Source organism: Vitis riparia, chromosome 7 (genome assembly GCF_004353265.1).
Source record: "Vitis riparia cultivar Riparia Gloire de Montpellier isolate 1030 chromosome 7, EGFV_Vit.rip_1.0, whole genome shotgun sequence".
NCBI lineage: Eukaryota > Viridiplantae > Streptophyta > Magnoliopsida > Vitales > Vitaceae > Vitis > Vitis riparia.
In genome coordinates, this window is record NC_048437.1 from 20,091,657 (window position 1) to 20,106,273 (window position 14,617).

Consider the following 14,617-nt stretch of genomic DNA (forward strand, 5'->3'; position numbering starts at 1 on the left):
CAATGAGTACATTTTTAAAATAGGTAAATGTTATATGCTTTAATATATAGAAATAAAAAAAATGTGTTTGAGGTGAATGTATTTTTTTTTATAAATAATACTATAAAAAATAATAGGAAGATCTTACATGTTTATGATATCCTTTAAGTCCTCACATGGTTTGTAATGCATAGGGTCAAGATAGTGTACTATCATTTTCCTTGGCTCAATCACTACCAAGACCCAATGAAAGCTAAAACATTAAAAACAAAAGTAGCATCTAATTAGAAATATAAATCAATCATAAAACCTCAAATTAAAGTATAATATTTGTCACTTACTCGAGGTTGTAGGCCATGAAAACATATTCAGCATCTTGGCACTCTATTAAGTGTTTTGATAACAATTGTGCTCTTTTCTCTATTTGAGGAGTACTAAAGTCTGCTCGTGATAATGTAAAAGGATTAACAAATATAAATTATGATTCCTTTTTGGCAACATGTAGTTGATCATGCATGTGCCTATCATATTATCAAAACACCAAAAGAAAATTATCATTAGTCATATCCAATCTCATTCAACATGGGCAACTCATATTAAAAAAAGAAAAACAAATGAAAATCAAAGGTGCACACCATAAATAGAAGAAGATGCGATTTGATGACACCTCTGAAGATGAAATAATGTATTCACAAACCTCACTAGATATATATGTTTGAAATTCGACACCAAATAGTGAAATGGGGAGTTGTATTAGGCATTTCTTCTCATTACTAAGACAACCATCCACAAATTTCTGAAAATTTTTAATGACCAAATGATTTTGAGGCTTAGATTTTCAAATAATTTGTCCTCACTATTTTTTTCTTTCCTCTATCCAACACCTATGAAAATGGAAGGAATGTTAGTAATATATACTCCTAAACAATAAAATACCAAGTTACAAACAAGCATAAAATGACATACTTGAGGATGTTTAGTTTCAAGTATGACAAGGCTTGTTGGCCAATCAAGCTCAAATCCAATAGCATCCCCAATATTGATAATCTCATATGGATTTGGAAATGAGAGTCGAGCATCTGGCTTGTGTGTAACATTTATTACAGCCAACCTATTTGATATTTTTTCTTCTATAAGTGTACTAGTTGCAACAACATTTCCTTTTCTTTCCATTGCTAATTTACATTTAATTACCTTCAATACAACAAATAATATCATTTACATAGGCTATATATCACTTATATTAATATTGTATTATTAGTAAGTAAATGCATACCTTGCATTTTAGTGGTGGTTCTGCAGGTTGGGGCTCTTTCATCATTTTAAACATTGGTTTTTCTTCTACAACTGGTTGTAAAACAACTTGTTGTCTCATGTTATTACTACCCATATCAAAATAGAGTGTGAGGGGAGACATAACTTGTCTTGTTGTAGCATCTTGCATATTCTTTCATACCATTTCCCATATTTCTTCTTTGATTTTTTTCATGTCATCAAATGGTTGATGAAAGTATGAGTTGGGCCTAACCAAACGGTCTTGACCTACCACACATCCTGGATGATCAGGCTTACCCAATGCCTAACATAATATGTCATTTGGACCAGGTGGAGGTAGTCTAGTCTCCTTAACCTTTTCTAGTAATTCATCCTACAACAAAACATATATTAGTAATAATTTGATGAAGATGATTTACATATCAATCAAAGACAACCAATTCAAGATGACCAATTCAAGGGAGTTAGAAAATGAATTGTTTTAATATAAAGGATAATAGACAAATTGATGTATACTGTTTCAAAATTAATTTTCAAATCAGGCTACTATATTTGCACTAGTATAACATGACTACTCATAAAAATGATGGCATTAAGCCTCTTGCCTACTAACACCTAACGATATCATCACAAACCATAATCACATAGACATACTAACACTATAGGCTCTAAAAGGCATAAATATGCTAACTTACTATCATGTTAATCACTGGCTCTATAATCTTATTAAACTTTCTTTTCTTCTCACGTGCTTTCCTCCATAAAACACTTCTATCAACCCTACCAATAGCCCCTTCTGCTTGTAGCTATAAAAATTTTAACAATAAAACTCATTAGTTCAATATGACCAAGTTAATAAATGATATTTAAAAATTGGAATCATTTTCCTATAAACAAAATATATACTCCATTTTTTTTTAACCAATATTGATAACTTACTATATCCTGCTCAAAACGTGCATATCCTTTTCTTCCAAGATAATGATTGTAAATGTGTTTATCACTTCTCAATTTCTGAACCTTGCGATATTCCTACAAAGTATAAACACAAAATTAGTACATGGTGAAACTATGTAAATGTGAAAATTGTAGATGTAATAAAAATAATGCTTAACATTAAAATGTTCAGAAAGTCTATCTTTAACAAATTGTCTCCAATGATCCTCTTATATGAATGGGTAGATAGGAGGTGGCTTTCAGCTTTTTTGGGTCATTCTTGAAAGACAATATATATTTCTTTGTCAACTTGTACTTAAAGGTTCGAGACTTGATGCCCATTAGTATGAAACAATTCCTCTTGGATTTTTTATTCACATTAAAGCTTGTCTACAAAATAGCAAGCCATGTTAACTCGTGTTAATGAATGTATACAATAATTATATATTAAAGCTATAGATAAACTTGTTGTGATCAAATCCCATAACTTCTCCTTAGTCTCTTTAGGGACTTTCCTCCAACTTTCAATAATTATTGGCACATGGGTTCTAGTTATTGTACCAAGATAACTACTTAGTTCAACTGAATTTTTCCCAATGTGACTACCAAGGCTATTGGATTCAATATTCGGTTTCAATGTACTACATCTATGCTTTATTTTTGGCCTTTCCTCTTCTTCTAGATCCATATTTATGTGAAAGATATCAAGAAAATGTGCAAACCACTACTTCACCAACAAACTTGTAAAATGACTCAAAAGCAAGATTAGTATAGCCTTGCATATATTTCCTATAATTAAATTGGTCATGTACAAATATATTTTTTGAAAATTTCTTTCAAACTTTGTCTTGTTTTTTTTATTTCTTATTGAGAAAACAAAGGTTATGCTTAATTAAGAAAAAAAAACCCAAAATAGGGGGAGGGGGAGGGGGAGGGTGGTGAATTGGGTTTTTAAAATCTTTTCAATCACAACAAATTCAAACACAATATAAGCAAAATAAAGAGATATAGTTAGAGAATTCAAACTCGGGTTTATAGTGGTTCGACACTTCATTTTCTACATCCATTCTCCTCAATCTCCTAACCGAGTGAGGGTTCCACTAACTTGAAGCTTCAACCAAGCTTTCAATCTTCTTACACTTAGATTCCAGCTCCAATGGGCTCTTACACAATCTCTTCAAGATTCAAACCTCTTGAAGGCTTTAACACTTAGATTTTTACAAGAAATAATCCCTCAACCTAGCTTAAGAATAGCTCAAATACAAGACAAAGCTAGGATGACACACAAGAGTGCACTAAAGGATATGCAAGTGGTGATTTAATGCATTATGAAAGAAATGAGAGTTTTTTTTATCAAGAATAGGTAGGTAAACTATTGAATGCAAGTGTTCTCTTTTTAATAAATGAAGTGGAGCTCTCAATTTATAGGTTTCTAAGCTTGGGAGTCAAAAACAGCAAAAGGTAACCTTGTCCAGTCGAGCTAGGGGTCGATCGGTTCACTAGCCGTTGGAGCATTTAATGATTGACAGGTTACTGTTGCCTCGACCGGACCTCGACCAGGAAGAGAATCACCTCGACTGGGAAGAGAAGGCCACTGGGAGAGAGAGAAATTTTTTGGCATCCCTCGATCGGTCCTCGACCGAATGAGGTCAACCGATCGATTGGTTCCTCAACCGGTTGATCCGGTTGGCCATAGCCTCGACCAGTTGAGCCTTTTTTACCCCGAAAACCTTTTTTTTTTTAATTCCTTTCTTTTCTAACACTTAGGCAAGGTCTTTAGGTGAATTATGAAGCCAATTTTAAAACATTTTTCCTAAGGTACATTAGTTAAAAACTCTGGTTTTAATGAAATCGAAGTTTTAAAGAATAAACCAAGTTTTCTAAGTTGCATGAAATGTGTGAAAATCCTAAGTACACTCATGCATTCATCTTACATTAGTTTCCTATGATCACAAGTCTTCCAAGCCTCTCGATCTTCTATCCATTTGGTCTTTTGATGAATTTTCGAGTTTATGTCTGAGATTCTTAATCATTAAACAAATTAGTCACTTAACCATGGTTTGTTATCATCAAAACCCAATTAGGAAAAACCTTTGGGCTAACAATCTTCCCATTTTTTATGATTACAAACCTTGGTTATCTAGGAGAGAAAAAAATCTCCCCTTCAAACCAATCATGGATCAATCAAACAATTTTTAATAGAAAACAACATAAAACAAGAAAATTTGAATAGGAAACAATGGATCATAAAAATATCATATCATATATATATGGTAACCTCACATGTACACGAAAACATATGCTAAACAAGATAGATATGACAATGATGACAATGATATGCATGAGAGTCTCCTAGATCCTATATATTTCTCCCCATTTGGCAACATCAAAATGAAATTGAGGGGGAACTCTAGCTAATCTCAAGACTGAGGGGATGGAGGAGGAAACACAGAGCGGGGGTAAGCCATCATCTCCTCGTGCTGACTCGCTTGACGACTCTCAATGCGATCAATACTCTACTGGAGATGCTTGAATGTAGCCTGCTGCTGATCCATACGCTCCTCTATGCGCTTAAATCTCTGTTGGAAGTGCTCAAATCGAGAAGTGAAGCCAATCTGATACTGATCTATGTGCTCCTCCATAGAGTAGAAATGAGTGTCATGGATTAGAGCAAACTCCTCCATACGAGTCCCAAGGGAGCTGATCTGAGGTGAGACATCCATCCAAGGCACATGATCAGGAGCGTGAGGTGCCTGAGATGGTAGCTCTGTGTGAGGAAACTCGGTAAATGATGGCTGAGATGATGGTCCTGTTGTGTAAGACGGCTCAGTCATCATAGGCTTTGAAAAAGTGGCCTCAACATGAATACCCTCTGACTGAGGTGGAGGCGGAATGTCAAGCTCGGGCCCTCTCTGCTCAAAATTCCTTTGAGGGTCTAATCCATCCTCCATCTATCTGATCTTGGCCTCCTCCTCTGCTCCAGGATGCATCTGTCCCTATCTCCGGGCCTGTCGCTCAGCTCTCCTAATCCAGGATTCATCAGGTGCCTTCTCAAACTTCATTCACTCCAAGGACTGCTCATCATAAGTGTCATAACTAGTAGGGACCTCGAAGTTCGTCTCTTTGCTTAAGTCGACCCCGGCATCCTTCAATACACAAGTAAGGAAACAGTCATAGGGGAATACTCAGGCCATGCTCTCAACACAGGATATCATATGCATCATCATTAGATACCCTACATGAATCCATCTCACTGTCAGAATCAAGTCAATAATGAAGGCCTCAAGGTAGGAGACCTCATCTTGATGTCCTCCTTGTGGCAATAAGATGGAGCAAATCATGTGATGAAGGACTCAGCTGGGCACGGTCAGGCTGTGTGCCGATGGTTTGCCCATCCACTAGGCATCTACGAGTCCACACAACCTCTGAACAGCCTCTCTAGGCTCGAATCTCGGCACAGTGGGCCACACCTTGGCCTCATAAACTTGGAGTCCAATTAAAGGAATGTCGAGAATGCGGCAGATACTCTCTAGGCTCAATCTGATCTCAATTCCTCTAATTATGGACAATACCAGTCCTCTAAGCCCATAGGTCACCCATGAATAAAAAACTTGCACCAGAGTCAAGAAGATCGGCTCAAAAATCATCACAACTGGCCTCTATCCCATCCTACTGAAGAGTCCTTCAAACCCGAAGTGCTGAAGTTGGGAGAAATTGATACTTCTCCCTAGGACGACTTTCCTCTATGCAAACTTTTGCTTGTATCACTGATAGTCTTCGACAGAATTGAAGAGGGTTGTGTCATACCTCGCCTTTCGACAAGCCTCCGTTTGCTCAGGTTGATATGGCTCGGCAGGGCACTTGCCCTGAGCCTTGGAGGTGCCCGTCTCTCGCCTAGGAGCCATCCAAGAAACAAAAAATGGAGAAAATGCACGGAGATGAGGCTGAAACCAAATGAGAGGGAATGAAGTCCAACCTAAAGCCCTAAATGCACGGAGATGAGGTTGAATCCAAGCTTGAGGCGCGCGGTCAGAGAGAAGAAGCACCCAAATATGAAAACCCTAGGTTTTAGATTGAAACCTTAGCCCAAAGTGTTCCAAGATCAACTCCAAAGCCTTCAATCAGTCCAAAATCCAACCGAAAATGGTATCTGGAAGTAGGTATGTGAAGGCTTTTCAAGGAATGAAGGAGAATAGTGAGAGAAATAACGCACAGGGCCTCTTTAAATTCCCAACCTTGACGATCAGTCAACCGGGTCCTCAACGGTCGACCGCTTGGTCAACGGTCAATAGTCCATTTTTTTTTTTTTTTTGTCTTGTGATCCTCCCTTTGCCCTTTTCAGTTGAAATCCCCAATTTTTTTTATGTCCAATGCCATAGGAATTTTGATTTTTGGTCAAAATTTGACCTCTTTCCTAAGATTATTTCTATATGATGCTTATGATATGAAATTCACGCAATCATAAGGTATATTCAATCAAGAATTCATCAAGCAATCATTTGATCATAAAGAAATCACTCCTAGTTGTCTTCTAATATCAACAAATTGCTCTTCACTTAAGGGTTTTGTAAAAATATCGGCAAGTTGATATTTTGTGCTTACAAATTCAAGTGTAATGTCACCCTTTTGTACATGGTCTCTAAGAAAATGGTGTCTAATCTCTATATGCTTAGTCCTAGAGTGTTGCACCAGATTTTTTGAAATGTTTATGGCACTAGTGTTATCACATTTAACAGGAACATGCTCAAAAATCAAATTAAAATCACTCAGTGTTTGTTTCATCCAAAGGATTTGTGCACAACATAAACCGGCTGCTATGTATTCGGCTTCCGCCGTAGGCAAAGTTACCAAATTTTGCTTCTTAGTATGCCATGAAACAAGTGAGTGTCCTAGGAAATGACAAGTGCCACTAGTGCTTTTCCTTTCAACTTTACAACCGAGAAAGTCGGCATCCGAGAATCCAATTAATTCAAAGTTATCACCCTTAGGATACCATAGGCCTATGTCCATTGTCCCTTTTAAATATCTAAGAATTCATTTTACAGCACTTAAATGAGATTTTTTAGGACAAAATTGAAATCTAGCACACAAGCATACACTATACATGATGTCGGGTCTACTAGCGGTCAAATATAGCAAAGAACCTATCATGCCTCTATACATAGTTGAGTTGACGGACTTACCTTTCTCATCCATGTCAAGCTCGATGGATGAACTCATTGGAGTCTTCATTGTTTTGGCTTCCTCCATATTGAACCTTTTGAGAATATCTCTTATATACTTTGCTTGATTTGAAGTCCAAGGAAGAAGTTAAGTTCTCTCATTATGCTCATTTCGAACTCACTATGCATGCATTTAGAAAATTCTTCACAAAGAGAGACATTAGTAGCTCCAAAAATGATATCATCAACGTATATTTGCACTAAGAGCATGTCATTTTCTTTGGTTTTTATGAAAATAGTTGTATCAATTTTTCCCATTTTAAAACCATTTTTCAAAAGAAATTTACTCAATCTTTCATACCATGCTGTAGGTGCTTGTTTCAAACCATAAAGTACCTTTTTAAGTTTAAAAACATGATTAGGAAAGTTAAAACTTTGAAAACCGGGTGGTTGTTCAACATATACCTCTTCATTTATAAAGTCATTTAAGAAAGCACTTTTCACATCCATTTGATATAAAACAAAGTCTTTAAAACATGCAAAGACAAGTAGCATCCTAATGGCCTCCAATCTAGCTACGGGAGCAAAGGTTTCTTCATAATCTATCACTTCTTCTTGATTAAAACCTTGGGCTACCAATCTTGCTTTATTCCTTATAATTATGCCATTTTCATCCATTTTATTTCTAAAAACCCATCTAGTTCCAATAACACTTTGATTTTGAGGTCTTGGCACTAATTCCCATACTTCACTTCTTTCAAATTGGTTTAACTCTTTTTGCATAGCAATCATCCAATTTTTCTCAACTAGAGCATCTTTTATATTTTTAGGTTCAATTTGAGAGATAAAAGTAAGATTATTGCAAATATTTCTAAGAGATGATCTAGTTCTTACCCCACTAGATGGGTTACCTATAATTTAATCTTGTGGTTGGTTGATGACAAACTTCCAATCTTTAGGGAGGTCTTGACTTGATTCACCTTGCACTTGTTGAGGAAGAGGTAGTGCCAAAGGTGATTCTTCTTTCTTGGGATCCTCTACAATTTCTTCTTGTTACCTTCTATCTTCAATTTGTAATTTTCCCATAAAGGTCTCCAAACCTAAATCATCATCAAAGCTCTCTCTTTCTTGGAGAGAATTGTTAGATTCATAAAAAATAACATGGATGGACTCCTCAACAACCATGGTTCTTTTGTTAAAAACTCTAAAGGCTTTACTTGAAGTTAAGTAACCAAGAAAAATTCCAACATCCGATTTTGCATCAAATTTTCCAAGATTGTCTTTGGTGTTTAATATAAAGCATTTGCACCCAAAGACTTTGAATAGCTAATGTTGGGTTTCTTGTTTTCCAAAGCTCATAGGAGTTTTCTTAAGAATAGGCCTTAATAAATTCTATTTAAACATAACAAGAAGTGTTAACAGCTTTGGCTCAAAAGTATTTTGGTAAATTGTTTTCATTTAGCATGGTTCTAGCCATTTCTTGAAGAGTTCTATTTTTCCTTTCAACTACCCCATTTTGTTGAGAAATTCTAGGAGCCGAAAAACTGTGATTAATACCATGCTCATTGCAATAGTCTTCAAAATCAATATTTTCAAATTCTCTCCCATGATCACTTCTTATACAAGTAATTGTAAAACCTTTTTCATTTTGAACCTTGTTGCAAAACTTTGAAAACTCATAAAAGGCTTCATTCTTTTGACTTAAAAATAAGACCCAAGTGTATCTAGAAAAGTCATCCACAATAACAAAAGCATAAGATTTTCCTCCAAGGCTTGGTGTCCTAGAGGGACCAAATAAATCCATATGCAACAATTCAAGAGGCCTAATTGTTGAAATGAAATTTTTGTTTTTAAAAGAGTTTTTGATTTGCTTTCCCATTTGACAAGCTTCACAAACTTTGTCTTTTTGAAAATTTATTTTGGGAAGGCATCTAACAAGTTCATCTTTGTTGAGTTGGAAATGACGGTCCATGTTAGCATGTCCCAAGCTCCTATGCCACAACCAACTTTGATCATGCATGCTTGAAAAGCATCTATCATGGCCATCATATTTGAATATTCATTGCATAAACATTATCACATCTATGGCCCATGAAGATGGTTTTATCATTTTGAATATCTTTGATGATGCAATGAGATGCTTCAAAAATCACTTTAAAACCTTTGTCACAAAGTTGACTTATGGTCAAAATATTATGTTTTAAGCCATCCACTAATAAAACACTTTCAATAAGAGAGGATGTGTCATTACCAATGTTGCCTTGACCAATGATCCTTCCTTTTGAATTGTCTCCAAAGGTAACGTATCCTCCATTTCTCTTTGTAAGGAAAGCAAACTTGGATTCATCCCCGGTCATGTGTCTTGAGTATCCATTATCCAAGAACCACTTATCCTTCTTTGATCCCTACAAAATAAAATTTAAGTTGATTTAGGTACCCATATATTTTTGGGTCCTTGAGGGTTAGTGACCTTGAATTTTTCAACCCAAACCTTTTTAGCTTTAGCATTTGAATTCTTTTGAGAACCATTTCTTAAGGGACATGTACTACTAATGTGACCTCCTCTTCCATAAAAGTTGCAAGTGGTAGAAGGACTTGCACCTGCGGATTCTTTTACAAAATAGTTTTTAAAATACTTTTGATTTTTTGAAGATTTGAATCCTAGCCCTTGTTTGTCAAAGACACATTTTTGGCTAGTTAAGATCATTTCAAAAGATTTTTTTTCCACAAGAGAAAAAATCGAAAGAGAGGAGGTCAACCATTCATTTTTCTTTTTCAAAATCTCATTTTCTTTTTCAAGATGAGTTTTAAATATTTCAACAATTGAAAATTTTTCTTTTACTTCTTCAAGTTCCTTTTCAAGTTCTTGAATTTTCTTTTTAAAAGAATTATTTTTCAAACTAAGTTTTTCAAAATCCTCATATAATTCTTCAAAAACATCATGCATATCTTCATCACTAAAATTAGAGTTTACCTCATCAAGATCATTTATTACCATGAAGCACATGTTTGCCACTTCCTTCTCCTTTTCTTCTTTAGAGGATTCTTCACTTTCACGCCAAGTGGTCATCATTGCCTTCTTCATTCTTCTCTTGGCTTCACTATTGTAGAGAGGACAATCATATTTAATGTGTCTCGGCTTCTTGCACTTGAAGCATATCAAATCTCTTTTCTCTTCCCATTTATCCTTATCACCATGGAATGAAGATTCCTTTTTAGAAGGATCTCTTCTAGAGGTGAACTTCCTTCCTCTAAACCTTTCACCTCTCATGTATTTGTTGAGCTTTTTTGTGATGAGGGCTAAATCATCATCTTCATCACTTGGTTTTTCTTCTTCAACATCTTCTTCTTCCTTGGTTGTAGCTTTGAGGGCTATGCTCTTCTTTTTTTGTCTTCACCCTCTTGTAGCTTCTTTGTCAAATTGATCTCATATGTCATTAATGACCCTATGAGCTCTTCCATAGGTAGCTTAGTCAAATCTTTTGCTTCTTGAATTGCGGTGACCTTGGTATGCCACTTTGATGGGAGAGACCTCAATATCTTCATCACCTTCTCGGATTCCTTGTAGGTTTTTCCCAAAGCTTCAAGACCATTGACAATGTCGGTGAACCTAGTAATCATCTCAACAATAGTCTCATTTTCTTTTATTGAAAACAATTCATAGTTATGAACAAGTAAATTAATTTTTTACTTTTTCGCTTGATTAGTTCATTCATGAGTTATTTCAAGCAACCTCCAAATTTCTTTAGCCAATTTGCATTGATATATTCTATTATATTCATTTCTATCCATAGCACTTTGCAAAGTAAAAAAAACTTTAGCATTTAATTGAAAGTTTTTTCTATCAAGCTCATTCCATTCTTGCTTGGGTTTTGGAACTAAAACTCCATCAATTAGTTTAGTGGGAAAAGTTGGGTCATCTTCAATGGCATTCCATACATCTAAATCAGTATCCCATACATCTAAATTAGTAGACTGCAAATACCAAGTCATTCTAGTTTTCCAATAGGAATAGTCGGTTCCCGTAAAGAATGGAGCTCCATGTTTTGAAAAATTTTCAGCTTGGGATGAGCTTGATGGAATAGCCATTTCCTCTTAGACAATTAAGTCTTTAAAAAAATAAGAGGTCTAGCTCTAATACCAATTAAGAAAACAAAGGTTATGCTTAGTTAAGAAAAACACCCAAAAGGGGGGAAGGGTGAATTGGGTTTTTAAAATCTTTTCAATCACAACATATTCAAACACAATATAAGCAAAATAAAGAGATATAGTTAGAGAATTCAAACTCGGGTTTATAGTGGTTCAACACTTCCTTGCCTACGTCTACTCTCCTCAATCTCCTAACCGAGTGAGGGTTCCACTAACTTGAAGCTTCAACCAAGCTTCCAAGCTTCCAATCTTCTTACACTTGGATTCCGGCTCCAATGGGCTCTTACACAATCTCTTCAAGATTCAAACCTCTTGAAGGCTTTAACACTCAGATTTTTACAAGAAATAATCCCTTAATCTAGCTTAAGGATAGCTCAAATACAAGACAAAGCTAGGATGACACACAAGAGTGCACTAAAGGATATGCAAGTGGTGATTTAATGCACTATGAAATAAATGAGAGCTTTTTTATCAAGAACAGGTAGGTAGACTATTGAATGCAAGTTTTCTCTTTTTAATAAATGAAGTGGAGCTCTCAATTTATAGGTTTTTAAGCTCGGGAGTCAAAAACAGCAAAAGGTAACCTCGTCCGATCGAGCTAGGGGTCGATCGGTTCACTAGCCATTGGAGCATTTAATGATTGACAAGTTACCGTTGCCTCAACCGGACCTCGACCGGGAAGAGAATCACATCGATTGGGAAGAGAAGGCCACTGGGAGAGAGAGAAAGTTTTTGGCATCCCTCGATCGGTCCTCGACCGGACGAGGTCAACCGGTTGACCAATTCCTCAACCGGTTGAGCCGGTTGGTCATAGCCTCGACCGGTTGAGCCTTTTTGGCCCCGAAAAGCTATTTTTTTAATTCCTTTCTTTTCTAACACTTAGGCAAGGTCTTTAGGTGAATTATTAAGCTAATTGTAAAACATTTTTCCTAAGGTACATTAGTTAAAAACTCAGGTTTTAATGAAATCGAAGTTTTAAAGAATAAACCAAGTTTTCTAAGTTGCATGAAACATGTGAAAATCCTAAGTGCACTCATGCATTCATCTTACATTAGTTTCCTATGATCACAAGTCTTCCAAGCATCTCGATCTTATATCCATTTGGTCCTTTGATGAATTTTCGAGTTTATGCTTGAGATTCTTAACCATTAAACAAATTAGTCACTTAACCATGGTTTGTTATCATCAAAACCCGATTAGGAGAACCCTTAGGCGAACACTTATCAATAATGAAGAATCTATTTATGAGGATAATAATAAAATAAATTAGTGCATGGTTTCAATTATGATTTATAGTTTTAATGAAAAATAAATTTAGGAATGAAAGTTTCAAGTTATGTGAGCATAAAATCAAAACATGATAATAAAAAATAATATAAATCTAGTTCCATGGACAACAAAAAGATAGTTGAATGAAGATTGAAGTGGTACCTTTGAATAACATAAGTTTATGATGCATGAAAGAAATTTAAGATGATCAATATATATATATCATGAGCAATATATAGAAGCTAAGCTAATGTGCAACTCATGAAAACTAATAAGTGAAATGCCTTATTATATCTCATGTCAAGGGTACAATATATTATTTAATTATTTTCAATCCATATGCCCTCACAGTCTTTCCTCGTGTATATAGCCTATGATTCATCTGTAGCATCAAATGATTCAACTTTTGGCATTAAACTTATAAAGGGGTGATGTTCCATGCAATTATCGATGAAGTCATCCAGTCCTTCCATGTTCTTGAAATCTTTTGGAGGAATTGAGAGAACTATTGACCATTTAGGATCAAGTTGGTCTTCAACATAGAAGACTTGCTTGGCTTGTGATGCTAAAATAAATGGATACGATTTGTGAACTATTTTATAGAAGTCAACTAATGTGAACCCAAGTTCATCAACTTTTATACCATTCTTGTTGTCAACCCAAACACACTTGAAAATTGGAATTGCGAACATGTTGTAATCAAGATCCCATATCTCATTAATGACTCCATAAAATCAAAGTTCACCAAAAATTGGGTTCCTATCCTTAGAATTGGCAATTTGCATAGTCCCTACTAAAATGCTAACACCACTATTTTGGGTGACCCATGTCATACCGCGTTCCTTAGCATGGTAATGACACCCATTAACAATATATCCAGAATATTTGACCACCTGGTGCGTAAGGTCATGTGTTAACCACCTAAGTGTGTTGGGAATATCTTGTTCGTTATGGATAGCCTCTTCAACCTATGTGTAATCAAAACATATTGGAAACTTGTGATTTTTTCAACATATTAAAATAATTTTTGAAAACTAAGAGATTACCTTCCTTTAAGCCAATATGTAAAACAACGCATATGTTCTTCTTGCAACCAAATTTGTCTCTTAGATTGTCGAGGGTATTGAGACTTCAACCAATTCATGTGTTCCCTATAACGTTATAGACAAGGAATGCAAACTTAGGATTTCATTATTATGTTACGAAATTATAAAAAGATAAAGGTATGTTTTTCTTACTCAATGTATGGTTGGACAATAGTTGTATTCTCTAACACATAATGATGTGCTTGTAACCATGATTTATGATCAATGTTGGTAGAATGACCACCAATTATAGGTCTACCAAATTTGTTGTCATAATTGTTACTTTTTGGAATTCCAATTGCATGAGTCCCTGATAAATATTCAGTACAAAATTCGACAGCTTCCTCTGCTTAATAGCACTCGGCAATGCATCCTTTAGGCCGATTATGATTGCAAACATATCCTTTAAGGACTTTCATATACCTCTCAAATGGGTACATCCACCTAAAGTAAACTGGACCACATAGTCGCACCTCCCTTATCAAATGCACTGTTAGATGAAGCATAATATCAAAAAATGAAGGTGGAAAATACTTTTCAAGTAAGCACAGCGTGACCACTAACTCATTGTGTACTTCATTCAATTTTGTCACATCAACTACTTTTGTACATAATTGATTGAAAAAGATGCACAATCTTGATATAGTATATCTCACATGCTTTGGCAAAACAAAACGTAATGCCATTGGCAACAGTTGTTACATAAGTGCATGGTAGTCATAGGATTTTAGACCAAATAACTTCAATTCCTCTAAGGAGACA